The 5,356-nt window shown below is 35.1% G+C and overlaps 1 long non-coding RNA gene across 1 annotated transcript; it reads right to left on the reverse strand.

The window, feature by feature from the left end:
- Positions 1–445: 445 nt before the first annotated feature.
- On the reverse strand, positions 446–2,539 carry LOC149227313 (uncharacterized). The gene is made up of 3 exons (XR_016247123.1): positions 1,731–2,539; positions 1,130–1,411; positions 446–1,042 (listed from the first exon to the last, which is right to left on the reverse strand). It is a non-coding gene; the product is annotated as an uncharacterized LOC149227313 (long non-coding RNA).
- Positions 2,540–5,356: the final 2,817 nt, after the last annotated feature.

The raw sequence follows: 5,356 nt of genomic DNA on the forward strand, positions 1-5,356 counted from the left end.
AGCAGACATGCATGATTTAACCCCCTGCAACAGTATGGTATGAAAGATGCTGTTTGATGCGGTCGACCTGGTTGAAAGCAACTACGGGAAGGGTTTGCAGTTGGAGGTTAGAGTTACCTTCTTTATGGGGTTTATCATAAACAAACAACAGTTTTCTTTTGTTACCAGAAGTTCATTGGAACCGCAATTTGAGACAGATGGCAGCGAACAGGAATTCGAGAAAGTTATAAATTACTTTGTTAAGATAAATGAAACCAACTAACTAAACAGTTTTTATATCCCCCGAGTAATTATCTGGTAACAAAAGTTGAACTATTCTACAGAGCTGCAAAGTTTTCCTTTAAATTCATCTGAATGTCTCCACTGTCCTAGAGAGTGCCACGAACCTCTGATACCATGTCAGCATCACTAACCTATCAAGAATTTGAAAACAAACCACAAATTGAGAGCAAATATCCACAACAAACTTGGCAACGTCTCTCTTTATTATACCCAATAAACCATCACTTTATTTACAAATAGAACATAATAAAACTACCCATCCGGTGCCTGTACCCAAGACTACGCTGTGCTACTGTACTATTTTGACAAGGATTAAACAATCTCAACGCTCGGCATAACTTAAACAATAGAAACTGCTGATTTTTCTGTGTTCTTTGTAACACAGCGTTACCATCTTCTGCAGAGGTTTTTATTTAATTGTTGGCGCAACTGATCAAGAATTCCCCATCCTTTTTCAGTTTGGAACAATTACGAACATTACATTCTAAAGACATTGAATTCTCCACACCAAGAAACATCAATCACCTACAAATATCAACGTTTCAAGGCACGACAGCTTCTCTACTTGTTCACACCTGCCGACATTTAACTCTGGAAGTTTTTTCCCAACTGCAAAACTCCCCTAATTGTCTCAGTTCTTTACAAGAATACAATGTCAGATGTTGGCAAATAAGCTATAGATGTGCTTCTGTTTCCCTATGGTCTTTGAAATGTGTCAAAGGGGAGTCCATATATTTTGTTCTGGCAGTTGTAGAGGCATCTGCAAATGCAAATATTTAGGTTTCAGGTACAAGTAGATATATAAATGAAATGGACTGAAAATATGAATCAAGACACCTTTGTCTACCTGAGTTTCATGCTGCCACAATAGTTGTAATTTCCTCCCAGTCACTTGTAACATTGAATTTCTCCACATGAATCAGGAAATTCAAAGGAAGAATAAGATGTGGTAACACCAGTCTTCACAATCTTCGTCCTAAATAACCATCTTCGGCTGCAACAAGATGCCAGTTCCTCATAACACAAAATTGGAAAACAGTAAATAGACTTCCCTATCATGATATTTTTGAACGAATTCCCTTGCATATCGGATATGAATGTACTGACCTCCGTGAACTTCGCTTATTACCTGTTCATTGAAGAAAAGTATACGGATCTATCATTCTGCCCTTAAACAAACTTGAGAAGTGTACAGATCCAACACTCTTCATTATCTACTAACTCAATGAGGAAAAATATACACCAAGCAGATCTATCATGCTTGGAATAAACAAACTTGAAATATGCATTTTAAATAGAAGACAAAGTTTAAAATGATTAATGAAGCACAAGACGATAGCTCCAAGAAAACTTCAATCTGTGTCGTTTGGAAATCCCATATTGATGTACCCTGTTTTTTTTTAATGAGAAAAAAAACAATATAGAGAGAGATTCATAGATTCACTTACCAGTAATGCGTAATTTTCCTCTAACTAGCGCTCCAAACAGTTTCAATGATAATGGAAATCCATCACAAGGTTTGATAAGGCAATCTACCAAATCTATCCGCTGGATGTGGTTTGAATCGGAAAAGATCGGCAAAATGGTAGCCCTTTGACTGCACAACAAGGTTAGTTCATCCAAGCATCAACTGAATTGTTCATAGTTTGAATATAAAATGGCAATATGAACCGGAGGCAGTTTGAAAATCGGCTTCTACTCTAGAATAAATGAGTTTCCTCCTTCCAGCATTTCCAGCGAACTCTCACTCCATTATCTGCCAGGTGACTCTAAAGATGAGAGGGTAAAATGTTCTTGACCTCCGGACCACCTATGATTTATAAAGACATCGTACTAAGCGATGATAGAGGTAAAAAGGAATAATGTTCTTGACATCCAGACCACGTGAAAACGCGTTAACAGGCATTATAAGTTTAAGTCTAGGAGGAATAGGAGGGCGAAGAGGGAAGAGGGAAAAAGCTTTGTTATTGTGATGGAGATCGGTTGCCATTGATGAACAAAAAGATGAAGCTCAAACATAGACAGACAGGCAAATGAAAAGAGGATGAAGCCAGGCAGGTATGATCCAGATAACAAGATAAATGAAGCTCAGCCCAACATACATATGATCGCTGATTAGCTGGAACTGCACGCAACAATCTTGATCTACAGGCGACATCCCACCACATAAAGATTCTTTAGGTTGGTTGCGAACAGACAGGCGTTTAGTGCTTGACAGGTTGTGAATTGTGATGCGGTCCTTTCTGAATTGATAGCGCTGACCATGACTCCCTGAACGCCAACCACTAGTTTTGCTTTTGCAATTAATATTCTTAGCACGGTAATCCATCGAATAACCCAACTACTGACATTGTTTGTTGGGGTCACATGGCCATGAAAGCAATTTACTTGGTATTGACATTTGTAAAAGTAATCTCCTGTGCGAATTCAGCCAAAAAAGTTCCGCTCAAGAGGGGCGACAGCCTACCCGCCACTGCTCAGGGAAGGCAACTCCCACTCGTTAAAAAAGGCTTACATAGTTGAGAATAGCCTCATCGACACAGCTCATTGGATGTCCATTACAGATTTTAAAAACATGCATATTCCTTGTCATTATGATGCACGCCAAAAGAGGTAACAATAGAGTAATCAGTGCTTTGGAAAGAGGTTGAGAAGTCCCGAATTAAAATTTAGTGTGAGGTTGAGAAGTCCCAAATTTAAATCTATTGTGTGTTTGAGGCATTACACTCGTATATATCAATGTAAATAAAAGATGTTTCGGAAATATTTATGGGTAGTAAATGTGTGGGATTTAGTTTTTACCATGGTATTGGTTTAAGTTCTACTCAAAGGGGTTGAGAATAAGAGACATTTAGAAGGTAGGTAAAGTATTTATTATTGAATAATGGAGTTGGCCACAACTTTTTCTATGTTCAGAGTCCCAAATATAAAAAGTGGATGATGGTGATTGTCAACACTAAGAAATATAAAGAGTGTATTTGTTTGATGAATGATGAATGATGACTTTTAGTGTCAATTCAAACTTGTGATTGTCTATTAGGTTATTAGATTTACTATATCAACAATTTGACCTATGAGATGATTGAAGAACCTCAAGTTCTATCTATCTAGAATGTTTAAATTTATGTTGGCAATGAAGTCAAAGTGAAGTGTGTTACACTACTAGAGAAAGCACTCAATGACATTGTAGCCATAGTTCAATCTATTCTCATTATTGGGTCATTGTATCCATAGTTCAACCTATTCTCATTATTGGGACCACTATCCCTTAGGGTTGTTGGATTTACTTTATCAACAATTTGACCTACAAGATCATTGAAGAATCCCAAGTGTCGTCCATCTCACATGTTTGAATTCATGTTGGCAATGAAGTCAAAGCTAAGTGTGTCATAGCACTAGAGAAAGTAATTAGTGACATTGTGGCCATAGTTCAATTTATCATTATTATTGGGATTAACATAGTTTGAAGGGGTGAGCTTATGGGTGAGGAAAGTATAATCTATGATGAATTTAAATAATTTGATAACACATAAGCATTGTTGTTGCTCCACTTCCAAGCATGTGTCATCTTATGGTTTAGAATTATTGCAATCTCATTTACATCATCCTAACAATTAGTCGTGTACTCAATACTCAAATAGATTTTCTCGTTGCTTGTGTAGGTGGAAGCCCCAACAACACTTTTGACATGCAATGTGATCATCTGCTCATTCTTCTTGTTGATGTCAACTTTGTAAAATAAACTAGGAGACAATGCCCATTATCTACTATTTGTTAACCCTCCTTAGGCTTGTTCTCAAATCCCCTACCACTATCCCTCCCTTCGATAAAGATGTTTGTGGTGAAGTCCAAGTTGAGGATTCCTTGTATTGTCATTGATAGAAGAATGCATGTAAAATATGTTCCCTAATTGTAATGCAAGAGGGTGAATCCACGAAGATGTATCCCACTTCTTAGTAACACCTAGCAATGAAAATTTGACATTTTACATGTTTTTTAAATTAAATCACTCATAACTCATATATACCTTGTGAATTTTGAAATATAATTAAAAATAAATTTGTAATAAATTATGTCATCTTTCTAACATGTATGTGTGTTATGTGTCAAATTTGCATTTAATTGTATGTTTGTCTCTGCAATTTTATGGAAAAAGTTAACAAGTGACTTGTTCCCATCAACTAATTCAATGTTTAATGCATATTTTTCAAAAAATAAAATAAAATGAACTCTATTTATACAAGATGTAGTTTATTCCACCTATCTTTTAAAAGATTTATTTTGGTAAAATTATATTTTTTATTATTTTTTGAAGGCGATAAATTAATATTTAAATCTCATTTTATACACCTTCATGTTCCCAACATAATTTTTCCTCTTGCTTATGTAAATTGAAAAACTAAAATGCGCTTTTGAAGAGGAAACATCCTAGTAGAGCACACATGTTTTATAATTATTTTGTTGTATAGTTTTTACAGTGCTAATTTTTCTTTAAACAATATCATACTAATGGGATTTTTTTTAAATATAATTTTAAAAGAAAATAAATTCAAAATATTATATGAGACTAGAAGTGTGAAAATGTTATAACATTGGATAGAGTATTCATTGATGATTATATTGGCATCAAGTCCACCACATGAGATGAAAGACATGAAAGGGTTTCACACCATGGCAGTTGCAGTTGCAAAAGCTCTTACAGAAAGGGGTTATGATTTATGGTATTTAGGCTCTTAATTGACAATCTCTGGTAGGATTTTAGAAAACCTCGATGAGAGTTTATTAAACCTTGTATCAAGGTTTATTTTGAGTTTATGAAATGACTCGATCAATGTATTGTTGTAATCATAAAAAATAAATCTTAAAAAAAAGGAAAATATATGTAAACCAAGTCACACCTAGCTATATTCTTGTCATTGTCAAAAGACAAAAAACAAGAAATTTGTGTGAAATCTAAATTCAATTTGCATTAATCAATGATCAAGATGGGGAATATGACAAAGTGAAAAAGGAACTATGAGCACCAACTAGTTGACAAAGATGAAGTACAAGAGAAGGATAAAGAGAGGATGAG

Source organism: Pinus tabuliformis, chromosome J (genome assembly GCF_031772625.1).
Source record: "Pinus tabuliformis cultivar Carrire ecotype Pingquan chromosome J, CPIR1, whole genome shotgun sequence".
NCBI lineage: Eukaryota > Viridiplantae > Streptophyta > Pinopsida > Pinales > Pinaceae > Pinus > Pinus tabuliformis.